The 27,616-nt window shown below is 35.6% G+C and overlaps 1 long non-coding RNA gene across 2 annotated transcripts; it reads left to right on the plus strand.

The window, feature by feature from the left end:
• Positions 1–5,868: 5,868 nt before the first annotated feature.
• On the plus strand, positions 5,869–26,082 carry LOC109026551 (uncharacterized). 2 transcript variants are annotated; one of them, XR_002005559.3, is made up of 5 exons: positions 5,869–6,210; positions 10,122–10,203; positions 17,960–18,033; positions 21,985–22,062; positions 23,606–26,082. It is a non-coding gene; the product is annotated as an uncharacterized lncRNA (long non-coding RNA). The 2 variants fall into 2 exon arrangements; XR_008678933.2 differs by having other exon boundaries at positions 5,869–6,065.
• The last annotated feature ends 1,534 nt before the right edge of the window (positions 26,083–27,616 follow it).

The raw sequence follows: 27,616 nt of genomic DNA on the forward strand, positions 1-27,616 counted from the left end.
TATTCATTTCTATGTTCCACAAATACATTCAAATTGTATAATTAAACCATAAGAGGTGGAAAGCTGGCTGACAAGGTTGTTGTCTATAATATATGTTATGAAAAATCAAAGTAGAAGGATGTTTTCTTTTTCTATAATGCTAAGTTACATAAAATATCAGTTGAACTAAAAATCTCAGCCATTTCTCTAGGTAGTGAAATTTCAATTCATTCCTAAAGCAAATGCATAATGCTGGACAATCAATGCATGCTTGATAATGAGGAACTTCAGAAAAAAATGTAGTTCCAAAATACATTTTTTTCTTTTCATTATCTGTGAAACTTCACCTATTTCACAGTTCAGTTAAAAATCCTATAGCTTAGATTTCAGATTCATGATCATCGACCTGCTTGCAACCTGTGATGCCTATATTCCTCTAGAATCATTAAGTTCAGAAGACCAATATTCTGGGTGAAAAAAAGCTCTTTATTTCTGTTTTATTTTTATGATCTATTTTAATAGACTGGAATGTATTAATGAGAAATAGTAGTAATTAAAAGTATAATGGTTGCAATTAAATCAAAAACTTATTGTAGCCATTGTAATGATCTTGGATGTATGGGTAAGACATATGAATGCTACTATACATAGGTTGTAAAAAAAGAATTGCATTTTTAAAATGTAAATAGAGTGCGGGCGGTGTACTTTTCATGTATTCATTTTGTTTCTACCATAATTCTATCATTAAACATGAAATTGATTGCTTATCTAATGTTCCTAAAAGCACAAATTCAGATAAAATTCCCCCAAATTTAACTGTTTTAGTTTTTATTCAGTGGCTAATACACCATCAATAATTACTTCAACAGTTTATTATCCTGCCTAATATAATATTGTCCTTTTTTCTAAAAGATTATTGATGTTTTCCAAATGATTAGGACAAAATAAAAAAATACTTAAAATGGTTATTTTCTATTAAAACTAGCTATTTATTCAACTGGACGTATCATTTGAAACCTCACTTATATGATGGTCTTCATAAAAATATGTTTAGTCAATATAATATTCAATTTAATAAAGAAATTGTATGGTAATGAGAGTCATAAAGTGAAATAATAGAAAAACTTCAGAATATGATTTTCCTCTGTCATCTGTGAAATAAAAGTCCATCAACAAATTTTACATATATAGACACTTGATTGTACGCAAGACACTGTTCTTGATAAAATATATCATTTTGTGTCACAAGACAATGCCAAAAACTTCTCCTAATGTTTATATGAAACAACATATGCTGCTTCCAACAGTGACACATATTTTATATATATCTTTCACATATATAATAAATGTGATTTGCTCTACAACTTACAATGTGCAAAAAAGTAAGATGTTTTAAGTATGCCATTTCAAATCAAATAATTTTTCTAATTTCTCCTGACTAACATGAGTGTGAAGTCCATTTGAGGTTTAAATCAATTTTCTATTCTTTCCTTACCTTCACTTTTATCTTAAAACAGATATGTTAACAGAGTTTAGGAAAGAGTTTGGCACCCCTTTTCACACCCACCTGTCCACTTTGAAACTCCTTTTTAATACTTAACATAAGACTGAGACATCAATAACAAAAGTTTATTAACTCTCTTAAAAAGATAAAATTTAAAAGGGTAATATCAGATTATTCCACTCTCTGTCTTAAATTATTTTAAAAACTCTCCACTCCCATTTAAGATAAAACTTAAACTCTTTATCCTGGCCTTCAAAAGCTTATCTGACCTAGCCCCTACCTACCTCTTGCACTTATCTCAAATCACTCCTCTAACTAACCAGATTACAGCTGAACTGTTCTTTCTGTTCCTGGAATATGCTAAGTGTGTACCTTTGCAATACCTACTGGAGTAGTCTTCTCATCTGTATTTGTCTAATTGATGTACATATTTTCAATATCTCGCACAGACCCTCTTTATCAGAATGTTGCACCCATACATGTTTACTGTGGGGTTTTGTCTGTTAACCCTGGAGAGTTACCCTCAGCAATGGAAATCATCTTACCCAGTTATACTTTCCATGGGATAATAGCCCATACCTGATGACTGATTGATACAAGGGTGTAAAAGTCTATCCCCCTTGTCTCAAAGAGGTAACACTCTGTGGTACCATTCATGCTCCAGAGCTTTGTGTGTGATCAGTCTGAGGATGCACACTTTTCCTAGCTTCCTATCTTGGCTTATTGTGATTTCCTCCCTCCTTTCATCTTTCACCTAAATCGCATCTTCAAACAAAACTTCTTGTACAAAAATTATCATCTGAAGCACTGCTTAAAGAATAGGAAGGACTTAAGATAGTTGGTACAAGATTCAATGCAAAGAAATGGACTTTAAGGGTGAAAGTTTACAGTCACATAACGTGTTGCCTGGATGGCAATGATCCCCTTGAGAAGTGTTAGGTGGAATATGGATTATCCTTGGTGAGTTCTAACAGGGTGACTGCTGAAGCTGTCCCTTTTTGGAAAGCAGGACAAAATACAAATAGAGGAGACACATTAGTTTGTGCAATGTTTCTGATATTTGAGAGGTCTGAAGGCAATAACCACAAGGACTATGGAATTGAGTAGATACTGCCACAGCCATAGATGTGTTGTTATCTATTATACACAAATACTTAAGTCAGAGGGTCTCATTGGAAACCTTTAAAGCAACTTTTAATTTTCTGCAGGTTGAAGCTGATGGTGCAGCCACTCTACAGAAACAGAATATACCTCTATATATTGGTTTGCCTGTTAAAACTGATGATGTCACACATTTACCCAAAGAGTATAAGAAGGTTTATTACTCACACAATAGGGCTTTCTGAAGCGAGGGTTTCTCCAGCAAGTCTAAAATATCTTGAGAGAGTAAAAACAAACAAACAAAAAGACTGGCTTGGGATTTTTATGGTAATTAGGGGTGAGGCCAGGCTTAGAGTGACAGCATGTAATTTAAACTTCCCATCTGTACAATCTGAGGGAGCACCCAAGCTTTCTTACCAGCAATCTCAGATGTGGGGCATAAAAGGGTTAGGCATAAAAGATGTCAGTATTCAAACTTCCAAACCTAGATTCAGACTCTCTATTAAAACATATGAAGCTAAAAAAAAAATTCCTTAACGTAAAATTGAAAGAAATTTGGAAAAGTTTGAATTTCTTAGACTAGTCAAGTCTTCCATGCCAAAATCAGGGTCATCAGAGGGAAGAAGTGAAATGAGATTAGAATAGATATGTCTGGGGACAGTCACTTGAGAAACTTAAAAGTAAAGATTTTCCTGAATCCTCTGGGTTTGCAGAAGTGATTCACTCTACTTTGTTTGAAAAGAAAGACTTCTTCAACCCCTTTGCCTAAAGACTATGGGGAAGTTTCAAATGAAGCAGGTGCTTTACAAAGTTTGCTTTCCTAAGGATATGCTCCCATCTCTTCCCATGGCATAAAAGCATTAACTAGCATTAAATTTCAGCATTATCTGACTGGGAAAGTGCTGAACCTGATAAGGGGGTAGAGTAATTTTGTACTAAATAAGCTGCAGGATACAGCTAACATATACTGCCAACGTGTTCCTGAGTAAGACTGAAAGAGAATCTTTAGGGTGCCCAATAAAAGGCAGAATGAAAGGGAAAGCTAGATAAAGGAGATTTTGTTGATAAACGTAATACCTCATGCCTTAGGATATGACATCTCAGTGAGCATCCCTGAAACAAATTTTAGTATACTGTTGAGATGACTCTTGGATCTTTGAAAAAAGTAATGATTCATATTAAATGCAGTATAGGATGCCAGATCTACTATAGTAAGATTTGGAGGAAAATATCAAAAAGCTTAGAGAAATGAGTCTTCCTAAATGAATCTATTATATAGCTCTGGGGAATTAAAAATGTTCAACTGATTTTTTGGACAGTGTAGATGAGAATTTCCCAACCTTGGCATTATTGATTTTTGGGGATTGAAATTTCTTTACTGTGGAAGTGATGGGATGTCTTGTGCCTTGTGGAATATTGGACAGTATCCCTTCCACACTAGACCTCAATAGCCCTCTCTAGTTGTAACAACCAACATGTATCCAGACATTGTCAATTGTACCGTGTGGTGCAGTGGAGACCATTGCCACAAGTTGGGAATCACAGTCCTAGAGACACTTTATTTACGAAGTTAGTAATAAATATGCAAGTGAAAAATGTTCCAGTATTGCTGAGATGTTCAGTATTGACTGTTCAAGGTAAGCTGAGAACGACAGGAGATTCTGTTATAAAGCTGGGCTCCCTATAGCATTTGGGATAATAAGATTCTGAAATACCAGGTGACAAATAGTAGAGGCAAGAGAGACAATATCATAATGGGCAGCAAGGTTGAAATGAAGAATGTTAATAAAACATGGAGATGCAAGGGCCAAGATGAATAAACCACAGAAAAGTATATTTCTTAACATCTATCATAAAAATACATCAAGATTGAACGAGCAAAAAGTTGAAGTCAGTTACCTCAGTGAGCTTTCATGGCCCATTCCCCACTTTTCATAGCTTAGACATTTTTTAGCTCAAGAACAACTGGTTATGAGGGGAGCAGGGCCCCATGAAGAAGGACCCTTTAATAGCACAGCAAGTGTACACAGCAGTGATTTTTCACCTTCCTTTACTAAACACATTTATATGGCAATTTACTTGGGTAGTTTTACACAGAGGTAAAGGAAGATCTCGTATTTCAATGGCTAGTTAGAAAAAAAAATGCTATGGACACAGATACTAGATACCTAAATTCTCATTCTCTCTGCTATGGTAGACAATAAGCACATACGGTCCAGTCATAAAGGGAGTCTTGGCCCGGATATGACTCACAGAAGATCCACTACATCCAAAGCCCTATTTCACAAATATATAATTTGAATGAACATCTCTAGTAGTTGACAGAACCCACACCTTGGTTTCTGTGGAGTAAGAATAATTGCATTAGGAAATGCCAAGAAGAAGACTCTGAAACTGATCCTTTCCATAAAATATAGCAAATCCTGAACAAAATTATATCACAGGGTGATTAGTGCTACTCACAAAAACTTAAAAGATGCAGGGGTTGTGATCCCCATGATATCACCATTTAGTTCACAACATGATTCCCTAAAATATAGTTGATCCGCCTTATGATATCACCATTTAGTTCACAACACGGTCCCCTACAATATAGTTGGTCCAGCTTATGATATCACCATTTAGTTCACAACACAATCCCCTAAAATATAGTTGGTCCAGCTTATGAGTCAGGACCACTGTAAACTTAATTGCAGCTGTTGTACCAGATTTGGTATATTTACAAGGGTAGATTAGCACAGTTTCTGTTATATAATATCAGCTATTGTTAGAGCAAGTGCCTTCTTTTACATATCCACTGAGAAGGAGAATAAGAAACAGTCACATTCACAATGAATATATGACAACAAATATTGTGGGTCTTTCTCTTGAAAAAGTTTATTTCTCTAGCTTGCTGACACAATATACCAGTAGGCTCTAGTACCATCTAAACAATCCACAGGCGATAAAGTTGGTCCACTCTTCATTTTGATTGACTTGATGAACAAAAAATGGCTAGCAGTCCAAATATCTTGCTCTAGAGGGTAAAGATATATCCCTACAGTTATTCATGTGCCTATCATATTTCTCAAATTTTTAGGAATCCAAGGCAGGCCAACATATTGAAATAATAGCTACAAAACTCCTAACCTTCTTTGGGGGTCATACACAGCATACTATACTTGGGAATGGCATTCTGACACATTTATTACATAATAATGCTATTATATGTAATGCTATTCTGACACATTTGTTAGGTAACATTAACGGCTTTGAGTGGGACTTAGAACAAGAAAAGGCTCTGAAACAGATCCAAGATGTTGTTTGAGCCATGCAACTAGAAGATCTCATAGAACTAAAGTTATCTAATTTACAGAAAAGGTTTTACGTCATGTCTATTGTACAGATTCATATGAAAACCATAGTTCAAACTCCAAGGTTTAAGAAGTAAGAAAGATCATGCCATTTGCAACAAACATGAATGCATATTTGAAAAGCAACTGTAAGTATGCTATTGGACATTGGTAAAGATTGAATATCTGACCATGGCATATCAAAAAACCGTGGAATGAGTACTGCTTATCAAGATCTGGGTGTGAGAAGACTTAAAAAGTCAGATAGTCAGTGAGAACCAGCTAGAATCCATGGTAAGATGGAAGTAGTACATCTGGAATCAATCTCAAGTTTAATGGGTAAAAATAAGATACATAAATGCCACCCACCACTGTTGCAGTAGTACCTTCTTTTATACTCACATCTGTGTTCTCAAGCTGGATCTTTTTTTAATGGCTGGAGAGGAAGAATAGTACAGAACTTACTTCATGAATAGGTCACCTCAGTATGTTCGTATAAGCCAAAAATGCACTTTTGTACAACAACTTTTTTTTTTTTTTCCGAGATGGAGTTTAGGTCTGTCACCCAGGCTGGAGCACAATGGTGCAATCTTGGCTCACTGAAACCTCTGCCTCCTGGGTACAAGTGATTCTCTTGCCTCAGCCTCCTAAGTAGCTGGGATTATGGCCACCCACCACCAGCCCAACTAATTTTTGTATTTTTAGTACAGATGGGTTTCACCAGGTTGGCCAGGCTGGTCTCTAGGGGTAGCTATGAGACATAATGGTGAGAAGGAATCTATTCAGTAGGTATAGGGTTGGCAGGTACATCTTATTGTCCATTTTATGACAAAAGAGAATTGATACAGTTCTGCTGTGTTCCCACCCAAATCTCATCTTGAATTGTAGCTCCCATAATTCTCATATGTCACAAGAGTGACCTGGTGGGAGGTAATTGAATCAGGGGTGTGTCTTTCCCATGCTGTTATCATGATAATGAATAAGTCTTATGAGATCTGATGGTTTTATAAAGGGCAGTTCCCCTGCATTTGTACTCTTGCCTGCCACCATGTAAAATGTCCCTTTGCTCTTCCTTTGCCTTCCACCACGATTGTGAGGCCTCTCAAGCCATGTGAAACTGTGGGTCCATTAAACCTCTTTTTCTTTATAAATTACCCAGTCTCAGGTACGTCTTTATTGGCAGCATGAGAATAGACTAATACAGTTAATTGGTACCAGGTAGTGGGGTGCTGCTGTAAAGCAAAAATGTGGAAGCAACTTTGGAACTGGGTAAGAGGTAGATGTTGGAACAGTCTGGAGGGCTCAGAAGAAGACAGGGAGATCTGGGGAAGTTTGGAACTTCCTAGAGACTTGTTGACTGGCTTTGACCAAATGCTGCTCATTCTCAGATGGAGATGAGGAACTTGTTGGGAACTGGAATAAAGGTGACTCTTGCTATGTTTTAGTAAAGAGACTGGTGGCATTTTGCCCCAGCCCTAGAGATCTATGGAACTTTGAACTTGATAAAAAAGATTTAGGACATCTGGCAGAAGAAATTTCTAAGCAGTAAAGTGTTCAAGAGGTAACTTGGGTGCTGTTAAAAGCATTCAACTTTATGTATTCACAAAGATATGGTTTGGAATTGGACTTTATGTTCAAACAGGAAACAGAGCATAAAATTCAGAAAATTTTAAGCCTGCTGATATTACAGAAAAGAAAAATACATTTTCTGAGGAAATTTAAGCCCAATGTAGAAATTTGCATAAGTAACAAGGAGTCAAATGTTAGTCACTAAGAAAATGGGAAAAACATCTCCAGGGCATGTCAGAGGTCTTCAAAACAGCCCTTCCCCTCACAGTTTGGAGGCCAAGGAGGGAAAAATGGTTTTATGGACCAGGTCCAGGACACCCTGCTCTGTGCAGCCTTGGGAGATGGTGCCCTGCATCCCAGCTGCTTCAGCTCCAGCCCTGGCTAAAAGGGGCCAAGGTACAGCTCACACCATTACTGCAGAAAGTTCAAGCCCCATGCCTTGGCAGCTTCCACATGGTATTGGACCTGTGGGTGAAAAGACAAGAATTGAGGTATGGGAACCTCCTCCTAGATTTCAGAGGATGTATGGAAATGTCTGGATTTCCAGGCAGAAGTTTGCTGCAGGGGCAGAAGCCTCATGGAAGACCTCTGTTAAGGCAGTGTGGAAGAGAAATGTGGGGTCGGAGCTCCCACACAGAGGCGCCACTGGGGCACTGCCTAGTGGATCTATGAGAAGAGGGCTACCATCCTTCAGATTCCAGAATGGTAGATCCACCAACAGCTTGCACCATGCACCTGGAAAAGCTACAGACACTGAACGCCAGCCCATGAAAGCAGCAGGAAGGAAGGATGTACTCTGCAATGCCACGGGGGCAGAGCTGCCCAAGACCATGAGAACCACTTCTTGTATCAGTGTGACCTGAATGCGAGACATGGAGTCAAAGGAGATCATTTCAGAACTTTAAGATTTGGCTGCTCTGCTGGATTTTACACTTGCATGAGGCCTGTAGTCCCTCTGTTTTGGCCAATTTCTCCCACTTGGAATGGCTGTATTTACCCAATGCCTGTACCCCCATTGTATCTAGGAAGTAATTAATTTGTTTTTGATTTTACAGGCTCATAGGCAGAAGGGACTTGCCTTGTCTTAAATGAGATTTTGGACTCTGGACTTTGAGTTAATGCTGAAATGAGTTAAGACTTTGGGCGACTGTTGGGAAGGCATGATTGTTTTTGAAATGTGAGGACATGAGATTCGGGATAGGCCGGGGCAGAATGATATGATTTGGCTGTGTCCCCTCCCAAATCCCCTCTTTAACTGTAGGTCCCACAATTCCCACGTGTCATAGGAGGGACCCTTCTGTGGGAGGTAATTGAATCATGGGGCTGGGTCTTTCCAATGCTGTTTTCATGACAGTGAGTGAGTCTCATGAAATCTTATGGTTTTGTAAAGGGGCATTCCCCTACACAAGCTCTCTTGCCTGCCACGATGAGAAACATGACTTTGATCCACATTCTCCTTCAGCCATGATTGTGACGCCTCCCCAGCCATGTGGAACTGTGTGTCAATTAAACTTCTTTCCTTTATAAATTACCCAGTCTCGAGTATGTCTTTATTAGCAGCATGAGAACAGACTAATAAAAGAATTATACCAAAATTATCATTTTAGTTATTTATTTCATTTTACAAACAGGTTATCACTCTGTCATCCACGCTGGAGTGCAGTGGCATGATCATAACTGACTTCAGCCTTGAACTTCTGGGCTCAAGTGATCATCACACTTAAGTCTCATATAGTGCTGGGATTACAGGCATGTGCCACCACATCCAGCTCCAAATTTATTATATATAATATTCATGGACAGTACCAAATGGGTTATCTGTTTGGCCATTGGCTTGTAAGAAACAATATTGAAATATGGGTACAAGGAACTTTGGGGAAGATGCATATGGGTGAAGCAATAAGAATGGGCACAAGTGTGCAGATCTTTAATTTGTACACTAGTAGCTACTGAGGAATATTCACTGAGAAAGAGATTATGCTCTTCTCTTAAATTAGTAGACCACGTGGACTCGGAATCCCAGGGATGGAAATCAGGATGACTCTACTATCCTACTGAGCCTCTTAGGAATTTTGTGTTTCTTAAACTTGCAACTTTAGATTCTGTAGTTCCAAAGTCCTAGTTCTCACAGAAGAGATGTTTCCTCCTGAGTACACAGTAAGAGATTCACTAAACTTACATAACCACAGTGGCCTTATGAACAGTTTGGCTCCTTGTGCTAGAAGATTATCAGGAAAAAAATAGAGTAGTCATAATAGAGTAATAATTGAACATGATCATTATACATGGGAAGGTTGTTGGCAAATATCAGAGCAGGAATGAATATGTTTTGCACTTTGATGATCAACTGGGAAATACCTTGATAGTTTCTATTCAGTTTTAACTGTAACTGAGCAAGTGCAGAAATCTTAGCTTGACCAGTAAATTGAACCTAGAAACTCAGAATCTCCTCAAAGATGAGAATCTGTGTCACCAGGCAAACAACCTATACCTACAAAATGCTATCTGAGAAGGAGTAACTTTAGAATGGATGGTGAAGAGGGAAGATGATGGGTATCCTTTATGGCCTTCAAGACAAAAAGCAACATCATGTTTTATAGTGAATAAAATTAACTCTTCTCTTATACATTCCTTAGAAATTGTGACCAATAAGAATCCCAGAGAAGTTCTGCCCTAATGGAGTCAACTTGATTTGAGATGCAAATGGATTTGAGCAATGTGAGTTGTGGACTATAACAGATGCCGTTGGTGTACCACCCAGATCCATTTTTTGATTTAGGGCAATATGCATCCCCTCAACTACTGTGTTTTCTGCCACTTTCTGATAGCTTCACTCTCTTGATAATTACTTTTGCCTAGAACAACGTTGCCCAGAGATGCCTGTGAGATTTTGCACTTGTGCCTCAATCCCAGGACAGTCTGAATCAATGACACACTGAAAAGCAAATTTAAAAGACTGGTTCCCTTTCCTCAAGGAAGGGACAACTCGGTTGACATTTATGCTTCAGAAATTCCCTCTGTATGATTTATGAAAACATTCAGTTTTACGTATTTGTCTTAGATATTCATAAGCTTATTAGAATACTTACATCTGGCAAAGGTTTCAATTAAATAAATGTTAAATTGTAATGCAGTTTTTCTCAGTTTATAATACAATATAACCTCCTTTAGATTAAGCATTAGATAGCTTACAGAATTAGCATTTTTTTTGTAGTGAAAAGTTGATTTATATGCTTTCCAAAATGGATATAATTAAGTTGATTTTTTTTACTTGCCTTAAAATTTTTACTTAAATCTCTCTCTTCAGCAACTTATATGTAGTGTTAGAGTTATTGAAGCTATTAGAATAAGATCTGTAGATTGGCAGCTCTCTATAGAAGTCATACTTGTAACAAATTCCTTAACTCCTGTATTCTAACCAGGGGAAATTGAGTGAAATTGTATTGTCAAATTGAGAAGCCTACCAGATTATTACAAATAATCCTTGCATATTTGTAAATAATAAATGAATATAAAGATGTTGATTTATAATCATTGAATTAAGTTTCTCATTGACAAGTACTTAGAAAACAATACTTTAGGAATCATACATTAAATTTATAAACCTTTATCTAATATGATAATCCATCCTAACTATGTTACAAAAAAAGGAATTTGAAAGTGCTTTTAAATGTAAAGGTCTACAGAAATAATATTGGTATAAAATGCAATATTTTCAATAACCCTACAATTACTATGCAACCTGTAGTTATTTATATAAGATCACAATTGAACTGGAATTACAGAAAAAGAAAGGAATTACAGAATTACAGAAAGAAAGAAGGAAAGAAAGAAAGAAAGAAAGAAAGAAAGAAAGAAAGAAAGAAAGAAAGAAAGAAAGAAGGAGGAAGAAAAGAACACAGTCAGTTCTGTAGAACCAAATAAAAATCATTATCTGGCCACTCTGCTAACATCCCTCCCTAGCACTTGTCTAGCTTAGCCACATTTTCTGATAGGTTTGTTTACACTTGCTAGAGATCAGCCTCCACCCCTGGTGCTCAATTCAGCCTTTAGATACAGGCTGGCAGCTCCCCTTGACTATCACAAAAACAGAATTTGGCCTGCAGTGATTCACACAGATGGGGGGCAGAAAAACAAACTTCAAAGAACTAAAGTGACCATGAAGCTAAGGCTCAGGAGAGGAAACGGTGAAGGGGATTAAGTGGAATGACAAAGGGATTTAGTACAGCAGCATTGTGGGATCTCTTACTTACACTTGTTAAACAGTAAGAACATCACAACCCCCTGGAGTTCATAAATAGCATCCTTAACTATGAAGTCGGATATCTCAGTCATTCCTTGGGCAATATAGTATTGGCTTAAAAGTTGTCAGTCAGTAGAAGATACTCTTTAAATGTTGTCAATGATTGACACTGAGGTTTTTTTTCTTTCATTGCAAGAGAAAAATACCATCCTTGTCCCCAGTTTTGACTACAATCTCATTCAATGTAAGGTGTTATAAAAAAGGAAAGAGAAAAATGAGGAGTCCAGGATGCTGTCATTCTTTCCTGTCTTTTATATGTACTTAGGAAAGGGATTCAATGTGTTCCTAGGGGGCTCAAACTATTATTATTCAGAGATAATTATCCAGAGATAATAACTCTTATGAAAACCCAACAGACAAGGTATAATGCTTCTCTCTTTCTTCTTTTTTCTCCTTCCTTCCTTCCTTCCTTCCTTCCTTCCTTCCTTCTTTCCTCCCTGCCTTCCTCCCTGCCTTACTTCTTCCTTCCTTTCTTCCTTCTCTTTCTTCTGGATTTTTATGTGAGATCCCTACATTTTTAAATTTTGACAATGCATTTAAGTAAATGATAATCAAAGAGAAACAGCCACTATTTGACCAATTGGCAACCACTTAGAAACAGCCACTATTTGATCAATTGGCAACCACTTAGAAATCTGTATTTTAGTGCCTGTCTCTCTAGACCATAGTTGTTAATAAGGTATTTAGCCATTTTATTGAGATGTAATTCACAAATATGAAATTGTTTTCAGTAAATTCATAGATATGTATAAACATCACCACAAAACATTTCAAAATATTTTTTATGACCTCAAAAACAAACCCTGGACCCTTTACCTATCACTCTCTTGTTTCCTTCATTCCCAAGCAATCACTAGTCTGCTTTTCATCTCTATAAATTTACCTATTGTGGACATTTGATTTAAGTGGAATAACACAAGGTCTTTTGTGCCTGGCTTCTTTCACTTATAGCATGATGTTTTTCAGTGAAAAAGTGGGAAGATGAAGTGTTTGGAGGGCTTTTAAATGGAGTAAAATGGAAACAAAGACAAGTTATCTCAACACCAAAAAGAGTAGGGGATAGAAGGATATGTCAAGGTTTGAAAACCATCCTTCAGAAATGCAGGAAAGTTAAAGCTAGAAGTAAGTACTGAAAGCTTTCTGCAATCACACCTAGAAGACACCTCGAGGATCACACCTTGTGAAAACTCAAGAGCTTTAGCTTTTGATAACGAATCTTGACCAGGGATGACAGTCACCTGGTACGCACACGTTTGGCTGTATCAGTTGTTTACAGAGACGAGGTCTGATTTGGTTATCTGCATCTGTGACCTATCTGTTGTTAAAAAGTATAAATATTCTGAATTGGGATAACAATTTTTCAGGATGCTACCCTTGAGGAAGTCATAGGTTCTAGTCACCAGTGTTGTTCAGAATAGGAAAAAAAAAATGTAGAATAATGTAAAGATCCTCAGTGCTTGGCTCTAACACACTCAGAGCTATCTGCTTGTAATAAGGAGAATTATCCAAAAACATCCTCTGCAAAGAAGCAGAGCATTTTCAGGTCCCAGCACATCATTTCTAAAGAGGCTAGCAGGTCTAATTTCAATGGCTAGATGCTAATTGGAATTTTAAAAAACTAGCGTTGAAGAAGACTTTCTTAAAAAGTCTTTCAACAGTATACAAGGAAAACAAAATTTTGAAATGTGGAATTTTTAGGTAAACCACACGAGCAGAGGAGAGTCTTTAAAATATGGAGTATGAGTTAGATACATAGCTAAGAAGGATTGCTAGATGACTGGGGGCTTGAACAACACAATACATTGAAAAAACATCAGCAACTTTCTTTTTATGAAAAATGCTTTAATATACAACTCTACTTTAGCAACATCATTTAGAAAAGCAGTTCTTTTGAATTTGGAGTGTCATTTTTATTTTTAAAACAGAACACATTTTCCATGTTTTTTTTTTTTCAAATTCAAAGCAGGCATTTTATGGGATTTTTTTTCCAAGTATTTTTTTTTCTTGTTATGTGCTACAGTAGAAACTATATTTTGTAGCTTCTAATTTAACAGTACTTCTTAAACACACCACCCTTTATTATGCAAACCATTCTCTGTGACCACATCTTGGCTATGCTCACACATTCAAAAACTTAAGCTTTGAAAGATTAAGTAACTTTTCTAAGATTCACAAATATCAAATGGTTAAGCTCTTATTTAAATCTAGGTCTCTAATATTAAAGTCCATGTGATTTTCACTATCACTCATTGTAATATAGAAAAATGGTTTTAAAAACATAAATAATTTTACGATGTTACAAAGATACCACATTCTTTACAGAAACCTCAAGAGAATGTTTTCTATGAATAAAACATATTAATGTTTCAAAACCCATTAGCTAGGGTTTTGAAATCAGATCGGGAATCGTATCCAAGCTCTTCACCATCAAAAAGAACCCATGAGGAGTTATTGAGTCTCTCTGAACCTCCATTTTTTCATGCAATTTTATATACAGAACATATTTGCAAATGCTATATCAATACAGCCCAATAATGTTTAATTTTTTTAAAAAAAAGTTTCCAATAACATTTTGAACAACATTAGGCATAGAACGATTCACCTTCATCTTGTAAGTAGGCCCTATCTCCAGTCTCCTTCAAAGTGAGTTTATTTTTCTATGTTCCAGCAACCACCTCTTCACAGAAAGTCATAACTGTCATATTATTTCTGTGTGATAAAGACACATCCCACCATTCTATTCTTTGGGGATTGGTAGACATATTGTGTGTGTGTGGTCTCTGTGTTGGTTTAGTTTGATTTACTTTCCTGCTAATCAGGACCACTTCGATATATATTAATATAGCTCTTTTGTTTGTTATGACTACAATCCATGTAGAAAAGCAATGATCCCTGGAGCAATGGTTCTATTTGACCTTTGCTCAAAACAAACTGCAAAATTCGGGCCTCTCCCCTTCATAGGAAAGCTAGCATCGCAGTTAACCTCCTGAGGCGAGAGATAGAAGAGTGATTTAGCAAAGCATTTGATTCAAGTCTCTCATCCATAAAGTTTTAAAATGTTTCAGATACATTAAGTCTTCATTACAAGTAAAATCCCTGTGAGGCTGGTCATTATTTTAAATGAGATCTCCAGATTTTCTAGTTTTACAGTGTAGGCCAGTGAACAATCTACTGTGTTTTTAGGCTCTTAGGTCTGATTATCTTTAATTTCTTTTTTATGTTTTATGTTCAATTTTTGACAAGAACTCAGGAAACTGTAGTACCTCCTTTATGTGACATTATCTGGCAATGAGTTTTCTAGTGAAGCAAACTTTCTGGATAATTGATGATTAACTCTTTATATCTTAATGGTTTCATACTTTTTAATGTTTTTATACAGATTTGTTTTATGGTACCCAGGATTTGTTTTAATTAAGTTTGATAAGGCACACAGGCACAAACGTGATTGTGATTAATAAAGGCATTTGCGTTATTCTCACCGTCTCCTAAAAATAGAAGGCCCAGCACACTATGCCTGGGAAGTATCTGCATGAGATGAGCAGGCAGAGAGGAGAGCTGAGGGCAGGGCCTTGACTGGAGTTTTTGTTGGGAGGAATGGACAATGGAAAGCACGCAAGCCAAGTAGGTTTAAAATGAGATATTTTTATTAATTTGGTGGGCTGTGGGGTGCAGGAGGAGTCCCTAGTTGTCAGTGACGTTGCTCTGGGGTGCTTAGGCCTGGAGGAAAGGGTGCCATAGGGTAAACATAACAGAAGGAGGAGGAGACATAGATTTGGCATTGGCTGGTTTGCATACCAAAGGCATGCTCTCAAGCAAGTTCTTTACTATCTCTGAGAATGAACTAATCCTGGGTGAGACAATCTCTCTCAGGTCAGCAAGGGCCAGATGCCACAGCATCAGGAATTCAGAAAATAGGAAAAACTACTGGGTATATACCCAAAGGATTATAAATCATGCTGCTATAAAGACACATGCACATGTATGTTTACTGTGGCGCTATTCACAATAGCAAAGACTTGGAACCAATCCAAATGTCCAACAATGATGACTGGATTAAGAAAATGTGGCACATAAACACCATGGAATACTATGCAGCCATAAAAAAGGATGAGTTCATGTCCTTTGTAGGGACATGGATGAAGCTAGAAACCATCATTCTCAGCAAAGTACCCCAAGGACAAAAAAACAAACACCACATGTTCTCACTCATAGGTGGGAATTGAACAATGAGAACACATGGACACAGGAAGGGGAACACACACCGGGGCCTGCTGTGGGGTGGGGGGAGGGGAGAGGGATAGCATTAGGAGATATACTTAATGTAAATGAGGAGTTAATGGGTGCAGCACACCAACGTGGCACATGTATACATATGTAACAAACCTGCACGTTGTGCACATGTACCCTAAAATTTACACTATAATAAATGTATGTATATATATATAAAATAGTTAATTGTTAATTCTAAATGCATTACTTTATCACTTTTGAAATCACACCCTAAGCAAGTTTTTGTTGACAAAATTATTTTTATTAAAAATAAAGCATCATTTTTCATTGCAATATGGTTATGGTGAAATAATCTCAAATTATAAAAATTTTTAAAATTATTCTTCTTTCTATCTGGTGAGATTACTAAAACTTGTCAGTTGCAGTTTTAGAATTGAAACAAGAAAAAAAATATATAACTGCTATATGACTGACCTGCTGAATATATTTGAATTAAAAAAAAAACAGTAGATAGGTTGTTTTAAAATATCTCATGACCGGTTTTTAATATGTTGTTTTATACCTCTCTTTTGTGAGATTTCCAACTACAACTTCTTGTTTCTGATATTAGGCCTCCTCTGCTTCACCTCTATCCATTTTTTCCCTCTGATTTACAACGATAAGGAACTTGAGATAAACACCCTTTTCAATGTGTGCATAAATGAAAACAGTAACTGGCATGATCTTTACAATATGCAACATTTTGCATGGGCAATTTTGACTGTTTTGATCACTTTTGTCACAGTGCCTAAGTCTCTGTGTTGTTTATTTGACTATGCCAAGATGGTGAGTTCTGCACCTGTGATTTGCCACTCCAATTTCCAAATTTTTAAATAGAGTCATGGATCGCTTAACAATGGGAATAGGTTCCAAAAATTGAGTTATTAGCCAATTTCGTGATGCAAAAGTCATAGGATATACTTACACACACTTACATGAAATAGCCTACTACACACCTAGGCTATAAACCATAATAAACCATACATGGTATGGTTTATTGCTCCCGAGATGCAAATTTGTACAGGATCTTACTATATAAATATTGTAGGCACTTGTAACACAATGGTAAGTTTTTGCATATCTAGACACATCTAAACATAAAAAAGGTACAGTAAATATACAGCATTACAATCTTATGAGACCACTGTAGCATAAGCAGTTGATTGTTGACTGAAATGTTTTCATTTCAGAAGACTCCTGTGTCACATAAAACTTATATTAAATAAATGTGTATGCTTTTGTGTTGCCAATCTGTCTTTTGTTATAGAGAACTCAGCCATGAACTTAAGATGGGAAAAAAAGATACTTTTTTTCTACAATACCGATATTACCAGACAGAATTTTTTGTCTGCTTATTTATCTTTTTAGTGTTTCTTTCTTGCTCAATGTTCACTTCTTAGTTGTAGATCTAATACAGCTCTTTCACTGTAACTGTCATCTTTCCAATCAACAAATATACCAAATATCTTGTTTCCCTATCTTATTTTTTTATCCTAGGTTTAAAAACAGACGAATACCAATACACAAGAAATACACACACACACACACACACACACACACACACACACACACACTTCAGGTTTAATGTAGGATTTTCTAGTTCTATTATATGGAGTTTGAGGAAACTACAGTAGGAGAATTCTACTTTAGATCCCAGCCTTCTGACCCCATAATTAAACAACTAAGATAAGTAAATAAGGAAAATATGACAACATTGAGCAAAACAGTATTTTATACTTTCCAGATCTGTTCTTGGAATTCTAAAGCAGAGTTCTCCTGGTGAGCTGGAATGGACTACGTTCATATTTAGGGCCATATTTAACTTTCAGTTAATTATACATAAGTATGCTGGGCTAATTAATCATCCCCAATTCTCTAAACTAAATTTGATGTTTATTACAGATCTGTTGTGGGAAAACTAGAAGACCAAAAAAAGCACAAAAGTCAAGAAAGAAGTCTCTTTTCACATGAAAGTGGTATGTTGCCCTTCACAGATTTGGCTGCATATGGAGAAAGGGAGTGAGAGTTATCAAGATTGACCCAGAGAGTGTGGGTCAGCTGCCCTTTTCTGAAGAACAGGTTAAATAGAGATACAACATTAGAGGGTTCTATCCATATGCATGATATTTATGCTACACAGTAAGCATATAGAATCATAATCATGGCTAAATATTTGCCCTGGAATGTGAACATGAAGGTTATTGTACGTTTCTTTTAAGAAGGAATCATGTGAGATAGGGCAGCAACCATGACTGAATCTCTCTACTAGATTCTATTATTTATACTGCCTTTTTAAAAACATGTTTATCAGGAATTAAAGGAAAAGCTCCTTCTAAATTAATTGCCTAAAATGGAGTTTTGCCTTTAATTTGCCTTTGATGTTGAGCTGAATTTTTCTTTTTCATACTCTTGTTTCTACTTTCATTTCTTCAATTGACAGGTTTGGTTTTTTATCTTTATTTGTAAGAGCTCTTAAAATATTCATGTAACAAATAGAATTTGAAGCTTGCCCTCCAAGCTTTTACCATGTATGTGCATAATAGTAGTGCTTCACATACAGTGTGAAAATTATCAGAATCAGAAGGGAGTCACTAGTGTTTTCAAAAAGGTAAAGAGAAATAGAGCCAGAAAAGGCCCTGAGGAGAAGGTTCTCATGCTTGTATGCCTGAGACCACAAAGCATTGCAAAAATCACAACCTTGTACAGAAGCTATTGTAACCTTACACAAAAATACTTCCGCAAAAAAATCTTCCCAGAAACTCTTCTCAGATTGTTGTCACCCTTGTTATTGATCCTTATAGTCAAGGATAATTACCTGACAACAATTGTATAATCCTCTTCATTTTTTCCTTTAAAAACCTTTGTCTTCCTTCACCTCCCTGAATACACACATAGTTTACTATGGCACTTGTATTCCCACTGAAATATCTTACTTCTGAATAAATACCTTTTTTCTTTTAGAGAGCCTCTGTCTGTAATTTAGTTTGACAACAAGAATAAGATAAGTTGTGCTCATGCAGCTGATATTCTTGCAGAAAAAGACAATATACCACAGCATAATAAATAACTTAAAACTTGTGCTGGAAGATGATAAATACTGTACAAAGTAAAATAAAATAGAACATAATTAGGGGAATAAGGATTTCCAGACTGAACATTTTAAATAGATTTGTGAGGGTCAGCTTCATTAAGAAGGTGATATCTGCGCAAAGGTAAGGCAGGAAGCCAATTGCAAATCTGGGAGAAGAGTGCTCCAGGCACAAAGATCAGCTAAAGCAAATGCCCTAAGGATGGAATGTGCTTGTCAGTTTCAACAACAGCTGGAAGGCCAATATGCAGGGGCAAGCGAGGAAAAGAAAAGGCAAGAACCAGTTGGAGGCAAGGTGGGGGTAACGGAGTGACATAGCCGGGACACAAATCACGTTGTACCTAGGAGACCATTGTGGAAAAATTTGAATTTAATCTTATTAAAACGCAGAATTTTGAGCAAAGAAATGGTAACATAATCTGATATATGTTAACATACTCTGATATATGTGTATATATATACACATATATATCCAATTATTTTATGCCTTTAATACTTATCCATGCTTATAAAGCAGAAGAATAGCATAAAAGAAATGTTGGAATAAAAACTTCTAAAATTAAATTTTAGTTTCTCCTTTCTGAAGTTAAAAAAGGACACTGAAACCTTGAAATAGAACTTATAATTGATTAAAAAAAACCCACAAGAACATGCCAAAAATTTATCTTATCTTTAGATGTAATGTCAGGTAGTAATGAAATTTTCTTACCAATAGCCTACTGTTAGTCAAGTTTTTTTTTTTTTTCATTTTGAAGACTATTTTGAATTTCTCTGGTCTGATGAGAGAAACTGCTTTGATGCTGCACCCCTTTGGAATTTTGATTGTTCACATGACATTCATCACAGTCATAACAATACAGGTAGAGATTCAAGAATATTGGGTTAAAAATTCAAGGCTTATGTAGGCTTCTGTTTCAAACACAAATTCATGTAACTCCAGAAAAAATCATGGCAATTCATACAATAAACACCACTGTCATGAATATTCATTGGTGATGATGACAGCTTCAGAAAACAGGATTTTCCAGAGCTTCAAAGAGCCACCGCTAATTTACAAAATAATTGGAAAGCTGTGCAAGCAGGAAAAAGTTCCCATCGTATGCCAGCACTCAATCCTTCAGTAGAAAGAGATCACTCCAGCTGCTGTTATATGAAAAGCCTGTACTACAGGCAAAGACACAACTTACGAGAATATGGCAGTAACCTAGGCATAGAGATGACCATGGGACAAAGGGCTAATAAAAATGTGCTGAGAGACTGTCAGAGTTTGCATATATTTGGAAGTTATGGGCAACTAAAATAATAGATTACATGAGACTCCAGGAGAAAGAAGGGTATCAACGAAGTCTTCAAGGATTTGTACTTGGCAAATGGAAAGAGGAAATTGCCATCATCTGTAATGGGGAAGGTCTTGTTAGACCAAGTTTCATGAAGAATTTCAGGGTTAAGTTTTTGGCATTTTATTTTTTCTGGTATATATGTTGAAAAATATTTTTCCTCTTTAATATTTTGTTTTAAATTATGCTTAGATTACCTTTTGACATATATAAATTGTATAATTCCTTTAGATTATTTATATATTCAGAATATTTATTATGTATTGCCTATGTATCAGGCACTATTGTTCATATAAATAATATCCTTGTTTTCATGGCACTTACAGTCTATTAGTTGGGAAAATATTAAATACATTAATTGTTATCAGACATTATACATGTATATGTACACACACATTTTATTTATATGCTGTCACATAGTGATAAATATAAAATCATTTTAATGTAAGTTTTCATTTTATGGAAGACTTCTATTTAATTGAGGCACTTAGGAAGTTCATTTCTGAAGGTAATAAATTTGACCTGGCTTTTGTACAAAATAAGAAGTTGTCATAAGGCTATCTAGAGTAATAGGATGGGTGGAGCAAAGTGCAATAGTTCCAAGGCGGAAGAGTTTTTAAAACGTTAAAAAGTGTGGCAAGACAATGGGAGGTGAGTAGGGGAGGCAGTCAGGGACAAGTTCCTGTTAGAATTTATAAGCCTGGAAGAAAATGTGAGTATTTTTCTAGGCATGATAGGAAGCCACCGGAGAACTTCGATTGGAGGAACGTCATAAACAGATTCATGTGTCAAATAATAATTTGGAAAAGATAGACAGAAGTATATGTGTAGGAGGGTTGATAATATTGGAAAATGGAAGACTCTCAGAGGGGATTGCAATGGTCACATTTAGGTATGTTGTTGGCTTGGGCTAGGGTGGTATTGCTAGAAAAAAGTTAGATTTCAGGGGTATTTTGAAGACTGAGCGACTGCAAGGTATCTCCAAGATTTTTAACCCCATTCACTGGAAGAACGGAGGTGCCATGACTGAGAAGAAGAATATTAGAATAAGGATTATACACTTTGGAGAGGAAAAATACTTAGAAAGTCATGAAAATTTGACTGTAGGATTCAAGGACTAAGTGCTAAGAAGCAAAATGTGGCTAGGTGAGAGGTACAGGAGATGATCGAAAAAGATTCAGGATGCCCAACAACATTTGGGAGAAAACAGAGTCTAGATTGGAGGAAGGAAGGAGCTCTCAGAGCATTTATTATTCCCTATTAGTTTTTACTTTTACTTCTTGCATTAATACCTTGAATCTTATCATCATAGATTCCTTCCTGGACTAACTCTTAGAAGAGCTAAAGAGCCTGGATGGACTGGAAGTGAAAGTGTTCCTGGCAGCATTTATTTCAGAACAAGGGGAAATAATAGGATACTGGTTATCCTAAGTAGCAATAGCTGGGACTAAAAGGGGTGCCAATATTCATCAAAGAATTATTTATGTAAATATTTTTTACAGGCTGTGCTAATGGTTGATCAAGATATCCTGAGTTTCCAGTAGAGATGTTTCAGCTATAACACGGGCCTGGTAGACAAAGTATGGGAACTTCTATTTGTTGAAAAATAATATCTGCATTTTTCTTAGTTTTATTTATTGGTGTTTGTTATATAATTTTTCATGATAAAACTTTTTTTTCTTCAGGGGAAAAAAAGAAGGAAGGAAAAAAGAAAGAAAAAATCAATTAATAGAAAAAAAAGACAGGAAAGAAGACAGACCTCTATTTTGCATGGAGATCATTAAAAAGCCCGTATTAAAAGTTATTTTGTGGAGGTAGTAATGTCTCCAGTGTTACAGAAGGGACAGTTCAGTATATAATGGAGTGGATGGTAGTAATAGTTTTTATGCAAAAGATGGATCTTGAAACCTGTTTAATATCTAGGTAAACAGTGAAAAGGGAGAGCACTTTTAAGATAGAGGAAATGAATTCAAACAGATGGAGACAAGAATAATTATCATATGTGTTCATTCTCAAAATTTTTGAATGATCCTCTGATGGCGACTATTATTTGTCTCTGTGCTTCCTCTTTCTTTAAAACAAGAGAATTTAGTAAAATTCTCTAGTGGCCACCAATCTTTTCCTCCTCTGATAAATGTGTGAACTTACTCCACTACTGCTGAAAATCACTTTGACAAATTAAAAACAATTATGTTTTCATCAACATTGAATTACAGATATAAAATATCGTATGGGAATTATAATTTGATAAATGGGAACATTCTGGGTCCCATATTGAGTCCAGATGGTTACAGTGTCTTTAATACATGTATCCATTTGGTATTACCGCATTTGTGTACCACAGTCTCCTCATTCATGTTTAATGATGGATAGATTCCAAATAATACAAGATGTTCTCCAACATGTTAAACTTATGGTAAGTGATCAGACAGTGAGTTCTCTCTTCCCAGTATACCTTGTAGTCTCAGCATAACTGTTTGAAGATAATATGAATTTCAGTCAGATTGCATGATATTTTCCACTTTTGGAAGAAAAAGATAGAATAAAATAAACAATTGCTTCCCTCCAAAAGAGAGAAATGTTCTTAACCTAAACTTAAAGTTCGCAGTGCACCTAAAATTCCAGAATGCTTTCTTCAAACTGTTGTTAAATAGTAAACTTTGGACAACTATTAGTGAGGTCTATATTTGGGAGGATTGACTATTTGCAAAGTTGTTTACAGTTAAATTAGGAAAGTAGGCAAATGTTGCTTTCAATATAATTCAGATGTATTTATTTTTCAATCTCTTACCCTTACTATAAATGCATTCCTCACCTACCAGGTTTTTGTATATTCATTTTTCTTCTTTTAAAGCAAGTGACAATGTTTGTAATTTGTTTCCTTAAGTGCATCTCAGAATTTTCAACCTATTTTAAAATTTCACGGTTTCCCATTCATTATTCAGAAAATATAAAATCAAATTATTTGGTATAACAGGAAGGTTTACTCACAGTCTTCAAATTTTTTATCCTCTCGAGTTTTGCAACATTGTCCTTTTTTTAAAGTTTTCTTTTTACTTTTTAATTAATGAACTTGATATTCCATCCAAATTAAATTATTTTTCTCTCTTCATACTTCAACAGGCCTGAAGACAAATACCGCTATGAATGGTTACATCTAGGACTTCTGAGATTAGCCCCAGATTCAACTCATTTTTTTTTTTGCATTTGCTCAGCAATATGACATGTTTACACTGATTAGCTAAAAAGTTATGTGAAGAATGGGCAACAATATCTCTAAGGCAAGATATGCTCAGATCCAATATAGTTCATATAGACCTTGTCAGAGTAAATGACCATGTGCCTTTCAGAACACTGAAGAATAAAGTCCTTCCATATTAGAATGACAAATATGTTTTTATAATCAAACTGTTTTATTCCCAGCTTTATTACTACCATTCTCCAATTTTCCCTGAGTAACATAACACCGATCAGTGTGCACAATTAAAAGACTACATTTCTCAACCTTCTTTTGGCATCATGTGACTAAATTTTTGTCAAAGAGAGAAAGGCAGAAGCATTGCCTATGCGCTCCAGAAGACTTTGTGAAAGATAGTGGGGGATTTCTGATTTCTTCTTTTCCTGATATTCCAATAGGCATGTGTTAGACCTTTTGACATTGTCCTGTAGTTCTTGGATGTTCTGTGCTTTGTTATTTTATTTTGTTTTATTTTTTTATTTTTATTCTCTTTTCTGTTTGCCTCTCATTTTGGGAAGTTTGTATTGATTTCTCTCAAAGCTCATTTATTATTTGTTTATCCATGTCTTACCTACTGATGAACCTGTCAAAGACATTCTTCATTTCTGTTGCAGAATTTTTTATTTCTAGAATTTCCTTTTGAACTCTTCTGAATGTTCCCTTCTTCCTACTTCTATTGTCTATCTCTTCTTAAACATTGTGTATATTAAAATGGTAATTTTAAATTTCCTGTTTGATAATTCTCAAATCAGTGTAATAACTCTGCCTGGTTCTAATGCTTGCTTGGTCTCTTTAGGTTATGCTTTACTTGCATTTTAGCATGCTTTATAATTTTTTGGTGAAATCCATATATATTGCATCAGGTAATTGGAACTGAAGCAAATAGGCTTTTACTATGAGCTTTTATGAGCTTTTAAATTAGGCTAGCAGATGAACTGTTTTGAACATTTGTTAAAATGTTGTAAGTTCCAGAGGCTTCACATTCCTTTATTTTCTTCATTTATTTTCTCACCTATTGTGTTTGTGCTTCCCTAAGAATTCCTTTTAAAATAAGAGTCTATACTTTGCAACTTTCTACTGTAATCCAGTGTTATTATATTAAAGCCCTGTTGATAAGGTGGTAAGCTGTGAGGAAAACAAAATATTCTATAGTTGTATGGTTAAATATCATTCTTTCAGCTGGCCTGTGCCACAAGGCTGTACGCTTCACTGGTGTTTCTTAGCTTTAATCCTTCCCCCACTAAATTGAAACAAGAAGGCCAAAGGGGGCTGAAGTTGAAAAAATACTCTTTTTCCACATGGGATAAGGCTCTGGTAAAGTTTCTTCCACTGGAGATAGGTGTTGTTGTTTATTGTTGTTGTTTGTTGTTTTGTTTTTATGGAGAACTCTCTAGGTGTATTTTATAATGATCATACCTCCCCAACCTTGCCAGGTCCTTCAGAGGATCTTTCATGGCTCTCTACTAATAAGAATTTGGTGAGTTTCTGGTAGTAGAACCCACAAAAGTGTCAAGGACGTTTTTAGAATGCAGCCCTAGGAATTTCTCAAACTCAAGCTAGCCTACATTTCATTTTGGGCAGTTTATTAAAATTACTATTTAAGTTTGCCTACCAGTTTATGGTTCCTCAGCTTCTCCTCCAGGTAAGCAGATCTCAGCTATGACTATCTGGATTTCCCTTTCTCTCCAGATTTTAGGCTTGCTGTTTACCCTGTGACCTCAGTTATCTGATGGGTCCAAGAAAAGTTAATTGACTTTCAATTTCTTTAGCTTTCTGTTATTGTAAAGACAGGAGTGATTACTTATAAGCATTTTACATGTTGAACCTGAACCTTTAAGTTGAGCCTATGCTTTACAAAATATAACATATTTTATTTTGTATTTGAAGCCACTATATGTGTGCACCAACATCAAAAGATGATTATGATTTCAAATGCTTCAGAATTTAGGAATTTTGAGGAGAGTGACATTGTTTCAATTTTCTCTTCCAAGGGCATTTTCAAGTGTTTGTCCTAAAACATGAAAATCACCTTTGGAGCCTGTTAAAAATAAACTATTGAGCCCTTTCTCCATAACAATGAGGCATAATTTCTTTGAATGGAGGCCAGAAATACGTATATTAACAAGCCCACCAACTAATACCTACATATAGGCAAGCTAAGAAATAATGCATATGTTATCTACCATATTGTCTTTCACATGTGTACTGAATAGACATTTATCAAATAACATTTATGTTTAATGTAACAGAATAATTTTAATTTGTGACTACAGAGAAAATACTTTGTTTAGTTACTATTTTATGTCAGCAGTACTTTTTGCTTTCAGAATTGGTGAATAAATAAGTAATAATATTGTGATAGAAATGATGGTTTCTGTTTATTTTTGTAGTGGATATCAATTATTTGTGACTTCACTTTCCATTCAAATACGATCACCCTCTTCTCTATATGGTTGCAGTAACTAGGAGAACATGTCCCTTGGCATCAGTATTGATCTTCAGTAATTTGTCCTTGATATTGAGAGAAGAAGATCAAACTATTTGAACCGGATTGCTGTACTTCAACATGTAAAGTGAAAATGCAGACCCAGTTGACTATATTTCACTCATTTGGGCCAAAGAAGCAGAAGTTTATTAACAAAGAAGGAGAATAACAAAACAAATATAAGATGAAAAGAAAAGCAAAAAGAAAGAAAACTAAAGAAAAAGCAAAAGAAAGAATACTAAATCTGAAATACATTTTAGTCCCCAAATCAAGTTGGTGCATAAAGTTCAAATGTTTTCCTGATTTTGAATTTGCTTTTAATATCCTTGTGCTTTAATGATGCATTGTCTTTTTCTGCAGAAACTATCTCCTACTACATCTATATTGTTCATCACTGGAAGAAGAAAAATAGACTATTATAGCATAAAATAGAGATCAAAAAGAAAGTTACAGCAGTGCCTGCGTGCGCATGTATGTGTGTGTGTGTGTGTGTGTAAATCAAAGTAAATAGTAAAGTATGCATTTGTATGAAGTTTAGGGGTATGTTTCTTCAGTCTCATTAAAAAACAAACCAAATGAAACTCTATATAACTGCCACTTTCCCCTACTAACACAAACACCCACAAACACACATACACATGCAAACACATAGAAAGATTTTTCCCTTCCATTTATATTTTCTCCATAGAATTGCAAGTATTTATTGGATTTTTGACAAATGCATAGAAAGATTTTTCTCTTCCATTTGTATTTGCTCCATAGAATTGTATTTATTGGATTTTTGACAATCAGTTGCCATAGGTCTATATTATTAGTAGTAATTCTCATTATGTATCTCTTTGTGGTAGCAGTTGTTGTAGTAAGTTTGCTTACATGATGTAGAACTCAGAATAGTAGATTTTCAAATACTCTACCTTGCTATTGAAAATTGATATTTACATTTTTGTTATTATAAGGACGATTTTTGATAAAACCACAGCAGGCTTTTTCCTAAAGCTATCCATCTATGTAAGAGAATAACATTAAAATTTCTACTATTCTAGTTTTATCATTTTACATTGTGACTATTTGAAAAACATTCCTGAAGAAGCTTATAGGCTGTTGATGTAGTTTGAATATTTGCACCCTCCAAAATCTCATGTAGAATTGCAATCTCCGGTCCTGGAAGTGGGGCCTGGTTAGGAGGTGTTTGGGTCATGAGGCAGATCCCCCATGGCCCTTCACCTTCTGCCATTATTGTAAGCTTCCTGATATTTCCCTAGAAGCTGAGCAGCTGTCCGCATCATGCTTCCTGTAAAGCCTGCAGAATCATCAGCCAATTAAACCTCTTTTCTTTATAAATGGCCCAGCCCCAGGTGTTCTTTATAGCAATGAAAGAACAGTCTGATACAACTGTCTTAACCTGGCTCCA

This window comes from Gorilla gorilla, chromosome 3 (genome assembly GCF_029281585.2).
Source record: "Gorilla gorilla gorilla isolate KB3781 chromosome 3, NHGRI_mGorGor1-v2.1_pri, whole genome shotgun sequence".
Taxonomy (NCBI): Eukaryota; Metazoa; Chordata; class Mammalia; order Primates; family Hominidae; genus Gorilla; species Gorilla gorilla.